The 15,535-nt window shown below is 52.8% G+C and overlaps 1 pseudogene; it reads right to left on the bottom strand.

Annotated features, from left to right (window-relative positions):
- Positions 1-5,882: 5,882 nt before the first annotated feature.
- On the bottom strand, positions 5,883-6,815 carry LOC129074344 (caspase-3-like; annotated as a pseudogene).
- Between the last annotated feature and the right edge of the window lie 8,720 nt (positions 6,816-15,535).

Raw genomic sequence — 15,535 nt, 5'->3', positions numbered from 1 at the left:
TAATTTACTTCTAAAGTTTTTTTCAAGTCAGCCTGGACTTTGAAATTTACTTTTATCTTTTTGGTCCCTTCCTCTGTATCTTTATTTTGTTGCATCTCAGAGGGCATTGAAGATTCTGGGAGTTGGAGTAGCTTTATACCACAATAATGCAAACAATTTGTAAATATCCATGAGAACTGTTTCCTGATCTCATGAGAATTCAAAGGTAACATCAATCTATGTTTCTAAATCTGCCCCCGCCCCCCGTGTTAAATACAAAGGTAGAAGATGGTTCTCCTTCTCACCCTCCTCACTTCTTTATGTGCCTGCCAAGGCCTGGGGGATATTCACCTGGGTTCGCCCTTCACACCATTGGAACACACTGATGTGCCACAGGCAGCCCGGGGACCTCGGAGTGAGGGAGCAAGCCAGGCTGCGGAGCGTTGCCCGCAAACCAGGGGGTCAGACGTGGGGCCCAACGTCCTTGATCCACACCCCGCCTCGGCCACTTGCTAGCTGGTGATCCAGAACAAACCAGTCGACCCTCCTTTGTCCTGTTTTTCTCATTTCCTCATCTGGGAAATAAGGATAACGCTGCTCCCAGGCTCCAAAGGCTGCCAAGAGGATGGGATGGATGAGTCCAGGCACACAGCAAACACGGCCATCACCCAAAATCGCCGTCTGGCCCCTGGCAGTTACGCTCCGGGAGCATTGGCGGGGCTCGTCCTCTCTCTGACGGATCTGCTGACTCTCCATGAAGGCGGGCAGCGTCTTCAGTTCTAGATGGCTGACCCGTCTTCAGCGGGGCCTCTGGGGGCCTGGGGCGAGGTGTCCCCTTCCAGGCAGGGAGAGTTTGCTCTACCAGGACCTGAGCAGTACGACGATGATGGGGGGCCGTTCCTCTCAGCCAGGGGTTCACCAAAGCCCCTCTGCCTGCAGCCGGGTAAAGGCAGCCCCTGCTCACTGACGCTGTGGGTGGTGGAGCTCCTGGCCCTCGCACCCAGACCCGGGATGGGGTGGAGCTGCTGCTGCTTCTCTGCCCGGCCTTCCTTTTCACCGTGTACGTGTCCCTTCAAGAGCACCGGTTTTAGGGGGGGTCCCAGTTCGGCTCGCTCACCTTCAGGGGCCCGTGAACCCTGAGTGCCTTGGAGGCCCAGCCCCAGCTCGGCCCTCTGTTTTCATTTGCTCTGATTCTCTGGGGATTCCCCCCCTTACCTGCGGGTCACCTATGCATTTAAAGAATGTAACTAAACACTTCTCACTGCACATTTCCTTGTCATTCTCCCAAACTGAACTGGCGTCCCTGGAGCGCAGGGGCTGGGTGCCTGAGAGGCATGGGCACTAATCCAGGCCCAGGCGGCCCTGGGTCCTGTGATCAGCAGCCCAGGCCACAGTGATGGACCTGCAGGCCCACCCACCAGCCTGGGTCAATGAGCAACTGGCAATCCAGGCTCAGAAATTCTGCTTTGAGTCTCCCCATTCATCACATGCAGGAGGAGGCCTCTATGTCTAAGATACACTACCCAGAACTCATCTACTGAGAGTTTAATAAATTTGATAATATAAAAATATTTAACTTCTGCCCTGGCTGGTATGGCTCAGTGGATTGAGTGGCGGCCTGCTATCCAAGGGGTCGCCAGTTAGATTTCCAGTCAGGGCACAATACTGGGTTGTGGTCCAGGTCCCCAGTAGGGGGCGTGTAAGAGACAACCGCACATTGATGTTTCCCTCTCTCCCTCGCTTCCCTTCTCTCTAAAGATAAATACATAAAATCTTTTTTAAAAATGTATACCTTCTTCCCTTAAAATTTTCTTAGAATTTGTTTTTTAAATAAATGTATTATAACAAATCTTTATACAATTTTCACAAAGGAACACACCTTAACATAATGTTACATGCTTCATTTACTTAGAAAAAGTTAAAGATATAGTGAAAACAAATACTTGTCACTTATAAATGCCAGTTTCTTTCTTTGAGTGATAGAAAGCTCATATGAAACATCAGGCTGAAAGCCAGTGAGACATCATGCGGTGAGTGTTCATCACTTCCCTGAATGAGAAGAAATGGCCTCCCAGGCTGGGGGCTGTGCTGCTTCTCTCTGGCCTTCAGTTCCCTCTGCACCAAGGGAAGACTGGATAATATCTGAAGTCCTGTCTGTCATGGCATTTTCATTTCAGAGGACAGTATATAGTTATAACAGAATCATTTTCTTTTTGAGGCAAGTTAGTAAGAAGCTAGGAAAGTTTCTTGGCAAGTGGAATGGGGAAACTGAGACAGACAGCCAAACAAACTGGCTGAGTAATTTATAGCCAGATGCAGGTCACCAGGGTGGAAAGCCCCGGGTGTCTATCAGCAGGCAAAACTCGGGCCAGACCTTGCCCCCGGGGTGGCCTTTCCTCCCCTGGCATATCGCTGGCCTTGTGGTTTAGACTCCCTGCCCTGTGCTGACCAATCAGTGGAGACCATGACCCTGAAAGGGCACAGCTGGAAAAGCTGATGAATATTCTATTGAGGTCTTCCCCTCAACTCCCAACCTTTAAAACCCTCAAGACTTCCCTGACCGGCATGGTTCAGTGGGTTGGACACCATCCCACAAATTGAAAGGTAGCTGGTTCCATTTCTAGTCAGGGCACATGCCTGGGTTGCAGGCCAGGTCCCCAGTTGGGAGTGTGCAAGAGGCAACCAATTGATGTTTCTCTCTCCCTCCATTCCTCTCTCTCCAAAAAAAAAAAAAAAAAAAAAAAAAATCTTTAAAAAGAAAAAAAAGAAAACCCTTAAGACAAAGGACCCAGGAGTACTTCCTCACCTTTATCCCCTCTTCTTCCCCCACAGGCCTCTCTGGCTAACCTCCTGAACTTGTGTCCCCCAGTGGCCCATTTTCTCTGACTTCTCAGTGAACCAAAGCATCCACATCATAGGCTGGTTTCTTTCCTATAACATTTCTCTGAGAGAGACATCAATTGGTTGCCTCTTGAATGCCCCCATCTGGGGACCTGGCCTGCAACCTAGGCATGTGCCCTGGCTGGGAATCGAACCAGTTACCTTTCAGTTCACAGGCTGGAGCTCAATCCACTGAGCCACACCAGCCAGGGTGTTTCATAGTTCCATTGCTAGGAAAGTGGCATGATTCAAAGAACCAACTGAAGTATTAGATTAGATTTAAAGGAAGAGAAAATACAGTATCAGTTATACCATATTCCTACCTTGGCATATAAACTAAAAAAAAAAATTCATTTTTAAAAAAATTATATCTATATCTCACTGGTTATGCTATTACAGTTGTCCTGATTTTTCCCCTTTAGCCCCCCTCCACCTAGCACCCCAGTTTCTCACAACTTTGAAGGGGTCTGATAAAGTAGTCTCACGGCCTTGAGTCTGGGTCGGATAAACGGTTCCCATAACGTGAAGTTGGCTCACATGTGCAGCTCATGCTATGTTACTTAACTGCTTGGACTGAAGCCAGCTTTGTTTGTGTTAGTACTTAAGGAGATAGGGGCTTCTCACTGTGAATGGGGGCGCAGACATAGACATGGGCTTGTGACCTGGGTGGCTCCCTTGAATAAAGGCATGTCAGACATCCCAACGGCTCTGAGAATATTCTTCTGTATGCACGAATCCCATGGACCTGTCCGGCCCTGATGGGTCGCAACACAACCCCCTACTCTCTTAGACAATCCCCCCACCATTGTTCATATCCATGGGTTATGTGTATAAGTTCTTTCGCTACTCCATTTCCTATACTGTACTTTCCAACCCCATGGCTATTCTGTAACTACCTATTTGTACTTAATCCCCTCACCTCTTCACCCGTTCTCCTGCACACCTCTACCATTTCATAACCATCCAGTAACTAACTTCTTTTCTCTTGCTTCTTTTAAGATTCTCTCTTTATCTTTAACCTTTGGTTCTTTACTTCTGATGTGTGTTGGAGTGGGCCTTCTTGCATCTGTCTTGTTCGGGACTCTCCATGCTTCCTGGACTTGCATGACTATTTCCTTTACCAAATTAGGGAAGTTTTCTTTCACTGTTTTTTCAGATGGAGTTCCAATTTCTTGCTCTTTCTCTTCTCCTTCTGGCGCCCCTATGACGCGAATGTTGGACTTCTTGAAGTTGTCCCAGAGGCTGCTTATGCTATCCTCATTTTTTTTTTTTTGGATTCTTTTTTCTTATTGTTCTGTGTAGTTGTTTTTTGCTTCCTTATGTTCCAAATCATTGATTTGATTCTTGGCTCCATCCATTCTACTGTTGCTTCTCTTTTTTATGCTGCCGAGGTCCTCATTAAGTTCCTTGAGCATTCTTATAAACAGTGTTTTGAACTCTGCTCTGATAGATTCCTTATCTCCATTTCATTTAGCTCTTTTTCCGGAGTTTTGCTGTTTTTCATTTAGGCTATGTTTGTCTCCTTGTTTTGGCAGTCTCCCTGTGTTCGTTTCTATGTATTAGGTAGAGCTGCTTTGATTCCATGTCTTGTTAGTGTGGCCTAATGTAGTGGGTGTTCTGTGGGGGTGTCCAGTGACACAGCCTCCCCTATCATCTAAGCTGGGCACTTGAGGTGTGCCCTTTGTGTGGGCTGAGTACACCCTCCTCTTGTAGTCAAGTCTTGGTTACTGTTGGCAGGTCATTGGGAGGGATTTACCCAGGCCAGTCTGTTGCAAGGACTGGCTGTGACCACTGACCACCAACCTCTGCCCTTTGTGGAAGTTCAGCTGTGCAGGGGCAGGGTGGTGGTGCTCCAACATGGTCTGTAGCTGTCCCCTGGGTGCGCTGGCCCTGAGGTTTCCCAGGTGGTGCAGGCCAAGGTCAGCCCCTACCTGTGTTTTGTCTGGGGCCACCCTGCCTGAGTTATATAGCTATCTGAGATGGCTGCTACTTGTGCTGGACTTGGAGATTCCCAGGTGAAGCCAAGCTGTGATTCTAATCTGGCTGCTGCTAGTGCTGGCCTGGGGCTCACTGAAACCAACTGTTGCTTGTTTGATAGGATTTAGAAAGCTGTTAAGCTTGTGCCAAGACCAGCCATGCATATGGAAAAGCAGCTTGGGTGGGCCCATAAGGTGGGTGGGGCGGAGTCTCTGGGGATCTCCAAGGCAGGTCAAACTGTATTAGCCAGGTTGATGGAGTCTCAGATACGGCACCAGCCCACTGGCTCTGTTGGGGGAGGGTTTGGCAAAGGGACAATGGCCTCTGCTACCCCTGATGCCAGACACTTCCGTTTTTCCCTGTACACAACTGGTAGCCTTTCAAGCTGCTACCCCAGTGCTGGAGTCCAGAGGGAGTGAGTCTGAGTAGCTGAGTCCGTGTGTGGGTTATTTAAGAGGAATTGCTTGGAGCTCCAGCAGCTTCTTCCACCAACTCAGTCCCCACTGATTTTTGCTGTCAGAAGTTGTGGGGACTTATCTTCCTGGCGGCATTGGAACCCTGGGCTGGGGGGCCTGGTGTGCGTCTGGGACTCCTCATTCCCAAGGTATCCCTCCCTAATTTTTATCCACCACACGTGGGTGTGGGACCAGCCCATTCCACGTGTGTGCCCGTCCTACCAGTCTGGATGGATGTGGTTTCTTTAATTCCGTAGTTGTCAGACTTCCATTCAACTCGATTTCTGATGGTTCTGAGTGATGGTTGTTCTATATATTAGTTGTAATTTTGATGTCGTTGTGCAAAGAGGCAAGCCACGTCTGCCTATGCTGCCATCTTGACCAGAAATCCATCCATTTTTTTAGTGATAAAAATACAGTTCTTTTGTCCTGGCCAGGTAACTCAATGGGTTATAGTGTCATCGTCATACACCAAGTTTGCAGTTTTGATCCCCAGTCAGGGCATATACAGGAATCAACCAATGAATGCATAAATGCGTGGAACAACAAATCAGTATTTCTCTCTCTCTCAAAACAAATCAATAAATTAAAAAAATACAGTTCTTACGTGAGCATAGACATAATACATGTAATATTTTTCTTTGCATGAAAAGTAGAGTCAAAGGACAAGGACACAAATTCTGTTGCTACTTTTTGGTTAACCTGAGTTAGAATGTACATAAACTCAAGTTTGTGAGTGTAGTTTCAGCACAGCATAAAGTGGATGAACCAGGATTCATCCTTTGAAATTCTCTGGGAATAGCAATCAGGTGCTGCGGAGTACGCGTACAAGAAGTCTGCCTCGACCGGTATTTTCTTACATGCTATGTCACCGTTGTTACCGCTGTTGGCCTCAATACCGCAGTCCAGTTCTGGGCCTTGGCAGGCCTGAACAGTGAAAGGGCTGGCTTTTCCAGTTAGGTGTCTGCAATATGCCCCTCTGAAAAAACTTCATTTTCTCAGATCAACATTTGTTCCAAAAATTGTTCCTTCATCACCATGGCTTATAAGCATGCAAATAAAACTGCTCCTTTTGCAATGATCTTCTTTAGAAACACTGCACACTTAGGGGGGAAATTGAGACAACTCTAATAGACTAACAGTAAAAAATTTAAAACAAATAGGTAAATAAGTAAAAATTAAAAACAAGAAACACAACATAGCAATTCCACAATGTCTTTGCATGGAAGATCATTTTTATTCCTGAATTCATATTTCAAGTTCATGAATGTTTCCCTGAGGTTTGCCGCATCTATATGTGTACCAGACTAAGATGCCATTCCAGTAGTTTTATGAAAGTTCTTCTTATATGTAATATATGTATATGATTATTATATGTAAACCCATTTCAGGATAATTCATCTTGTAACTATTGTCCGAGGATATCCCAGAGTCCATTGATTTGCTTCCACGTAAGCGCTTTGTTTCTGAAGTTTTAATGGCTTTTGAATCCACTGAGTTTTCAGTGTTCTCCATGGATACTTTTATTAACACACAGCCCCCACACAGCAGGCACCTGCTTGCCCCCATTTCCCCCCTGGGTGGGAGCCAATTTGGTTTCTGCTGCCAGCCCTCAGACCATAGCCCTGAGTTCCAGAGAAGGCCACGCCCCTGCTAACAATGTTTAGCTTCCTCACAGCCAAACCCAGCAAGCCTGGTCTTTTAAGACAAAAGACAAACTGAGGGAAAATATTTGCAACATACCTAACAGAGGACTAACAGCCCTATTGTATGAGAAGTAGGGTTTTTTGGGAAGACACTTACATAGTCTTTTTTGTTTGTTTGTTAATTTATTGATTTGAGACGGGGAGAGAGACATTTGTTCTTCCACTTATTTATGCATTCATTGGTTGATTGTTGTATGTGCCCTGACGGGGAATGGAATCTGCAACCTTGATGTATGAGGAGGACATTCTAACCAACTGAGCTATACCACCAGAGACACATAGTGTCTATTAACATGTTAATTGCCCATAGGTTTTGACCTGGCAATTCCACTTATTGGAAATTATCCTAGAGGGAGATTGACACGTGTTCAAAGCTGGTAGTTGCAGCATTAGTATGATAACAAAGCAGGAAAGAAAGAAAATGTGACAGTACATCAACTGGGAATTCATTATGTACACATATTCTATCAAATACCAAGCAGCCAGAGAAGAAATGAGCTAGACATTTATGTACTGACATGGAAGGACTTCGAAGATACATGGCTAAGTAAAAGAAAATCACAATAAAAATGTATAGTATGTCATTTTTTTAAAAAAACTGTGAATGCCCTATGAGTTGGTTGGGCATCATCCCACAAAGTGAAAGGTCGTCAGTTCAATTCCTGGTCGGGGCACATGCCTGGGATGCTCCTGGAGTCAACTGATTGATGTTTCTCTCCCTCTCTTTCTCCCATCCTTCCCCTCTCTCTAGAAATAAATAAAATCTTTTATTTTTTAAATTAAAAAGATTTTATTTCTTTATTTTTATAGAGAGGGGAAGGGAGGGAGAAAGAGAGGGAGAGAAACATCAATGTGTAGTTGCCTCTCATGCGCTCCCTAGTGGGGACCTGGCCTGCAACCCAGGCATGTGCCCTGACTCGGAATCGAACCAGTGACCCTTCAGTTCACAGGCAAAGAGCCACACCAGCCAGGGCTAGAAATAAAGAAATAAAATATTTAAAAATATAAAAAAGTGTGAGTAACTATACTGGTGATTGCATAGAAAAATGTAGTTAGAAGAGAAAATTGTTAACAATCTTGTTTAAAATAATGTTTTGTAACATTTTTCAAATACATGCTTTAAAAATATGCATGGTGTTAATGTAAAATGGTACAGCCACTGTGGAAGGCACTTCAGCTGTTTGGTTTTTTTTAAGCTAAACATCCATCTGCACAGGACCCAGACATTGCACTCTTGGACACTTATGCCAAAGAAATGGAAAGTTGTACTGGCAGGAACACCTGTGCTCCAATGTTCATAGCAGGTTATTTGTAGAAGCCTAAACCTAGGAACAAGCAACGCATCCGTAGTGGGTGAATGCTTGAACGAACACTGGTTGAACCACCACAAGGGCGACAGCCAGCAGTGCAAAGGAAGAACTACGGATACATGCGACAGCTTGGGTGGACCTCAAGGGAATCACATGAGTGGAAAAAAGCTCACCCCCATTTACATACTGCATAATTCCATTTATGTGTATGTAACAATCTTCAAATAACAAAATTATACAGGTAAGACTACAATGTTAGTTGCCCTGGCTTGGCAGGATGAGGGGAGAGGCTGTGGCTCTGAAGGGTCAACCAGAGGGATCCTTTTGAGAAAACAGGCTGGACATTGACAGCAGTGGCAGCCACTTGAATATACACACTTGATTAAAGTGCACAGAGCTATGCGTGTGCACACACTTGCACACACACGGATGTAGCCCGAAGCAGCTCTCTTGTGGCACCAATGCTATTTCCTGGTGTGCGATTGCACTAAATGTTCAAGATGCCGATGCTAGGAAACTGCAGGAGGGGCCTCGGGGTCTTGAACGTTTTTATGTAGCTTCCTGTGAATTTAATTACCTCAAAATACAAGTTCACATTGAAAGTACAGAAGCAGGCCCTGGCCTGGTGTGGCTCAGCGGATTGAGTGCCGGCCTGCGAACCAAAGGGTCGCCGTTTGGACTCCCAGTGTAGGGCACATGCCTGGGTTGCGGGCCAGGTCCCCAGCAGGGGGCGGGGGAGAGGTAACCACACATTGATGTTTCTTTTCTCTCCCTCTTTCCCCCTCCCTTCCTCTCTCTCTAAAAATAAATAAAATCCAAAAAAAAAGTACAGAAACAGGACTCAGCCTGTATCTTAGCCTGTACAGACAGGATGACTTGCTGTGTGGAGAGTCCCTGCTCCCCCCGCGGGGACATCTAGGGGCCCTCCGTCCACAGCCTGCCCGCCCCAAAGCCGAGAGGGGAGCCCACGAAGGAGGAGCCTACGAAGGAGGAGCCTAGAGGGGCTTGCAGGATATCAGCTAACGCTGACTGGGCAGAAGAAGTGTCCTTCAGAACTGAGGGGCTGGGCCTCTTCTGGTGGCCTGGAGGTGGGTCTCGTTATCAGACAAGCTTGGTCATTGGCGAATCTGTCCGGAAAAGGCCCCAGAAAAGTGGGGCTCCCTGACAGCGACACAGAGTTTCCGGTTGGGCTTGCGAGGAGGTGACCGCAGAGATGATCAGGGCGGTGCCCCACATGTCCCGGACACGCCCAGGCCACTAGTCACCAGCTTCCTCCCCTCTGGGTCCTGGGCTCGTTCCAGAATCCCCATTCCTAACACACGAGGATCTATACCCTGCCCCCCAGGAAGAAGCCACCACCGAGTCAAGGTCCCAGGAGATTGTGGGGCTCTGTTGGGTGTGAGGCGCCCCTCCCGCTTCCACTGGCAAGACCTCCCCCAGAATCCTGAGGGTGTCAGGCCCCCCAGATGGCCAGACCGTCCAGATGGCCAGACCCTCTGGATGGCCAGGGACAGTGTACTGGGGTCCTGAGGGGCCTGGTGAGGGAAAAGGTGGGTGGCATCCGCATCAGGATGGCAAAGGGCAAGATCACTCCATCTCTGTCCTAACCTGTGAGGGTGACCTTGCTCCAAGCTCATGGGAGCTTCCATCCTCCCTGGACCCAGAGGGTACCCACCACACACACTCACATACACACTCCTTCCTGGACCCACTGTGTTCAAGCACCTCCTGAGTGTGTCTGGACAGTTTTCTGTAAAGCATAGAGTACATACACACATGCGGGAGCCTAGTACCAGGGAGAGGTAGACAGAGTTGAGGCCAGTCACCGAGGAATGTGCACGCTTCGGAGGGTGAGGACAGAAGGAAGTAACAGTCTTCCCTGTGGCACTTGAAGGGGTGGTTCTCAGGGCAGGAATCCTGCTCAAGCATGTCTGTTCTCCAGGATGGCCCATAGTTGCGGCCATCAGCTGTGCCTGCCCACCTCCCACCCGGGGAGGTCAAGGTGAGCCCTGCAGAGATGGCTGGTGGCTTCTCTAGAACGGGGTGTTATCAGGAAACATCCATCCTGGTAGTTGTCACACTGGAGGGAGCAGGTGCACAAGAACACCTGGAGGGCTTGTTCAAACTCAGCTCACTGGGCCCGCCCAGAGGCTCTGATTTTGCAGATCTGAGGCGGGGCCTGGGAATTTGGGACTTTCACAATCTCCCCATGATGCTGATGATTCTGGTCCAGGGACCCCACTGTGAGAAGCACTTCTTTGAAGATTTGAAGCTCCTCGGTGTGTGCCCCCTGCCTTATTTGGGGCTGGCTCCTTTTCAGGGTCCCCACAGGTCTGGGAAATGTTCAGTGGGCACAAGCCCTTGAGAGATCAGGGGCTTTCTGTTCAGCAGCCGTCGCCCTTCCCTGTCCAGACACACCGGAGGGCACCGTCCACAGCCCAGGCTGGGAAAGGTGTCGGGTTTGGAGCAGGCGCTCAGCAGTCCCCAGGCTGTACCTGATAACATCTGGACGTGTAGGAGGGAGCGAGACAGAGGTCGGAGTTGTGCCTGGGAGTGGGGACGGAAAGAACTCTCTGGTGAAGCAGAGGAAAGACCCAAAGCCTGAGTTGGCAGATGGGAAAGGGACATGGCCCCGAGAGCAAGAACATGGACGTGGGGCCGCACGCAGACCGGAAAGTGGTTTTCTGCCTGGGCACAGGGACTCCCCTGACAGTTGTCAGGTCTGTGGGTGTGGCCCGCCCTCTCGCTGGCGCGAGGCCTCCACCTTTCCTGCCTGCTGTTCCTCACCAAGAGGGTCTCCCAGCTCGTGGGGGTCACTGCCCAGCAAGCAGCACCACCCCCCCTTCACCGGCCAGTCTCCGCAGGGCTCGGTCGCCGGTCTGTAATCGGCTCCACGGCGGCCCGGTGTCTAGTTGGAGCAGCAGGTGAAGTGCAGCGCTAGTGGCTGGCCGCCCCCGTGGGTCCCTGGGGGCCCAGGACCTGAGCACATTCTGGCTGCGGGAACAGATGGTGGAGTCATCTTCGGCTTTGGTGTCCCACGTCTCCCCGCCTTGACCCCCTCTTCCTTTTGGGTCATCAGGCTGTTCCCTGTGCACTGGTTCAAGCTCTGTACACGCTAATGACAGGAGCCCTGAGTCACCTCTTGCCGGTATATTTTCCCCACTTTGTCCCTTGTCTCTTGACTTTGTGGTTTGGAGTTTGTGCTTGGTCAGGCAGATGAGTTTAGTTCCCATGTCCTCAGACTTCCCAGGCTTTCCTAATGACTTCTGGGGTTCCTTGTCCGTTTGCTTCAGACCGACTTAGAGTCCTCTTTCTTTAACTTATTTATTTACTTATTTATTTCTGTCCTCTCCTGAAGATATGGTTCTTGATTTTTAAAAACGTTTTATTTATTTTTAGCCCTGGCTGGTGAGGAGCAGTAGATTGAGCACAGGCCTGTGAACCAAAGGGTGGCGGGTTCCATTCCCAGTTAGGGCACATGTGTGGGTTGTGCGCCAGGTCCCCAGTAGGGGGCGTGTGAGAGGCAACCACACATTGATGTGTCTCTCCCTTTCTTTCTCCCTTCCTTCCCCTCTTTCTGAAAATAAAGAAATAAAATCGTTTTTTAAAAAAAAGTTTATAAACCATTTTACTTTTTTTTTTGAGAGAGAGAGAGAGGGGAAGGGAGGGAGAAAAAGGAGAGGAACATCAATGTGTATGAGAGATACACCGACACATCGATCGCTTGCCTCCCGCACAGCCCAACAGGGGACCTGGCCCACAACCCAGGCATGTACCCCGACTAGGAATCAAACCGGTGACCTTTCGGTTCTCAAGCCAGCACTCAATCCACTGGACCACACCAGCCAGGGCTGTTTGTTGGTTTTCGAGAGAAAGGAAGGGAGGGTGGAGAGAAAGAGAGACAGAGGGAGAGAGAAACATCGTTGTGAGAGAGACACATTGAATGCATTGGTTGCCCCTCGTTCATGCCCCGACTGGGGATCGGATTGAACCCACAGCCTTTTGGTGTACGGGACCACACTCTAACCGACTGAGCCACCCAGCCAGGCTCCATTTATTTATTTATCTGTCTATTTTTTTTTGGACTGATTGATTGATTTCAGAGAGAGAGAGAGAGAGAGAGAGAGAGAGGAAGGGGGAGAAAGGGCGAGAAACATCAGTTGCCGTTCCCAACATTCAGGCACCCGTTGGTTGATACCTGCATGTGCTACTACTGGCGATTGAACTCGCAACCTTGGTGAATTGGTACGACGCCCCAGCCAAGTAAGCTGCCCGGCCAGGGCCCGCTCTCCACTTAAAATTGTGCACTAGTTCCCTGTGGCTGTGTGCCAAACCGCCCCAAACGTAGCGCCCCGATGTGGCTAACACTCGTGACCTCCCAAGGCAGCTAGAGGGCTAGGCTGGGACCTCTGCTTCAGGACCTTCCACAGGCTGCAGTCAAGACATCGTAGGGGCTGCAGCCCTCTGGTCTACTTGGCGGGGAGGGCCGCGCAGGGCGGGGTGGGGCGGGCTCTGCCTCCAAGATCCCTCTGGTGCATGTGGCAGGGGTCTCAGTGCCTCCCACGGGGCCTGCCTGGAGGGCTGCTCGGGGCAGGGCTCCCCCAGAGCCAGGGGAGAGGGGTGAGCAGCCCCCAAATGGAAGCCGGTCCTTTTGTCACTTCATCTCTAAGAGACATCCCCTCCCCTCTGCCGTGTTTTTAGGGTCACACAGGTCAACCCTGGAACCATGCTGGAGGGAACGAGGACACCCGCCAGGGCCAAGGGTGCTCCCTTCACGGCAAATGAGAAGGCTCCGAGGGGTGTCCTTGCTCCCAAACCTGGGTGTCCGGGAGCGAGGACTCCTGGTGCCACACGGAACAGGCCCCTCAAGAACGTGGCCTTTGTCTGTGTGGCGTGGCAAGTTCTAGCGCCGGCACCGGGACAGGCAGGGCCCGTGCTCGTCAGGGCAGCGTGGCTCTTTTGTCTTTATACGGTTGTGACGGCATCACACACCAAGCCAGCGGAGAGACGACTGCCCGGTCAGAGCCCCCGTGTGCCCACGGTGCGTGCTCTCTGCCCTTCGCAGGGGAGTTCGCGGCCCTGGTGGCAGGCCCGGGCCCAGGGACAGGAAGCGCTTCCTCTTCACAGCAGCTCCTGCCAGCGCCCTGTCGCTCCCCACCCAGGCTGGGCCTCAGCGTGTCCCTGGCCTCCGATGCCGCCACCCGGTGGCTCAGTCTGGCCCCTACTCAGTCTGGGCAGGGGCAGGGGCAGGGGCAGCTGCCTTGCCTGAGGCAGGGGTGACCTCTCTCTGCACACAGGCACCTCCTCTCCCCCCTCCCTCCCCTCCAGCCCTCCACCGTGCAGCCTTGAAGTGTGTGGGGCAGGAAATGGGGAGGGGCAGGCCACAATACGGAGGTGCCGGCTGACAGGCCCCTTTCCTGCACCGAGGGGATCAGGCGTCCCGGGCTGGGTTCTGGTGGCTGCGCGTGGTGGCGGCGGCAGGCGCCAGCCCGGGGGCGGGCGGCCGAGTGTCCAGTTGTTGAGGAAGGAGCTGCCGCTGTGGCTGAAGGAGGCCCTTGGCGCCTCGTTTCCCTGGAAACACGCCCGCCCTCTCCGCGCTGGGGCTCGGAGGTGACTTCCCGATGACGCGCTCGGTGCCTCCGAGTTTGCCACACAGCTTCTGTGGGCAGCGAGGCTTTTCTTGTGGGCTCCGGCTGCCAGGCAACGCTGAGGCCGCTGGCAACAGCCCCTGGCACCGTCCGAGGCTGCTGTGGGCTTCTGGAACCCAAGGACAGCGAGTTTCAGGGGAGCCGGGCTCTCCGTTCCCCCGGGAGCAGGAGCAGAGACCGAGGTGCCGCTTGCCGGCCGTGCCTCGGGGATGCCGGTCGCGACTCCCGGGGACAGTCGGCCGGGGCGTTGCCACACACGGTCCTGGGGCTGCCCCGCAGATGCTAGATGCTCAGGCCCGGTGCGGCCCCACGCTGCCGGGCCGGGCCACCTGACCGCTGACCTCACCGTCCGCTGGCCTGTGCCGGAGCGGAGCCGCCTTCCCGTCCCTCCGCCCCGGGCGGGAGGAACGGCGGGGACGGCCCGCTTGCCCTGCGGGCTTCCCTCGGGGGCCGCCTGCCCACAAGGGCCGCGGAGGGCCGGGCGGGCGCTGGGGCCTCCCTCGGCCGGCTGCACCACGGCAGCCTCCCCCGGGGCAGCTCCTCCTCGTGGCCTGCTCTGAGGATGAGCACAGTCACAGCCCCAGCCAGACCCTGTCCCCGCCCCCCCTTCAGGGACCATCTGCGGCCTTTGCCCTCTGCCTGAGGACCTGGGCCCTTCCCCAGCGACCACGGGCTGCCTGTGCCGGCCCGTGCTGACCCCAGGGCGGCCTCTAGCCCACCCACTGCTCACCGATTCCCTCAGCCCTGCCGCCCCGGCTGCGGCCTCGCTGGGCTCAGGGGACGCGCCCTGACACTGCTGGGGGGTCACAGAGGTGGCCGACACCAGCCTGACCTCCAAGCAGCGCAGCGTCCTCTCGCTGGGGATGCCCTCCCTGGAGACGCCTCAGGCCGGAGGAGCAGCCTGGCGTGCGTGACAGTCCCTGCCCTCTCGGGGACCTGTCCGCAGCTGAGATGGGCCGGGGGGGAGGGGCGGGCCTGCCCCAGAGTGGGAGGAGACCGCCCTGAGCCACAGATCGCCCAGCGCACACGATGACCCAAGGCCAGCACCCAGCGCCCCGCACGCTCCCGACGTGGTGGCTACGCCTCCTCGGCCCGCTGGCTCCACCGGGGTTCCCAGCGGGCTGCCCTGGGGCACCCCGGCCGCACGCCTGGAGCGGGATGAGGCTGCCCACGCTTGGGGGCCCCGAGGGTCCCCAGACTAATGTTCCCCTTGTTGACTCCCTCACTGTTGGGAAGGGGGCTGGCAGCCTTGGCGTGGGTGTCCAGCGCTCCCCTGTCCCCACCTGGGTCCCTCGCAGCCCCCTGGGAGCGGGGCAGCAGGGAGGGTCAGGCCCGGAAGCCTGGCTGGGGCAGCGGGCAGTGGGGGTGGTCAGCGCGGCCCTCCCCGGCCGCGGGGTGGGGGTGGCGGTGGGGGACGCTCCCGGCAGGCTGACCGGCCATCTCCTCCCCTGCCTGAGTAGGTGAGGTGGGCGCGCCAGGGGAGGGCACGTGGCAGGCGCCTCTCCTCCGCTCCCGGCACCCAGTGGCCAGCAGGGCTCGGGCGTGGGGACTGGTGGGCCTCGGCGGCCGTGCCGCTGCCT

The sequence above is a fragment of the Pteronotus mesoamericanus genome, unplaced genomic scaffold (assembly GCF_021234165.1).
Source record: "Pteronotus mesoamericanus isolate MK-2021 breed Mesoamerican mustached bat unplaced genomic scaffold, CSHL_Meso_final contig_493, whole genome shotgun sequence".
Lineage (NCBI taxonomy): Eukaryota > Metazoa > Chordata > Mammalia > Chiroptera > Mormoopidae > Pteronotus > Pteronotus mesoamericanus.
This window is presented reverse-complemented; position numbering and strand designations above follow the sequence as displayed.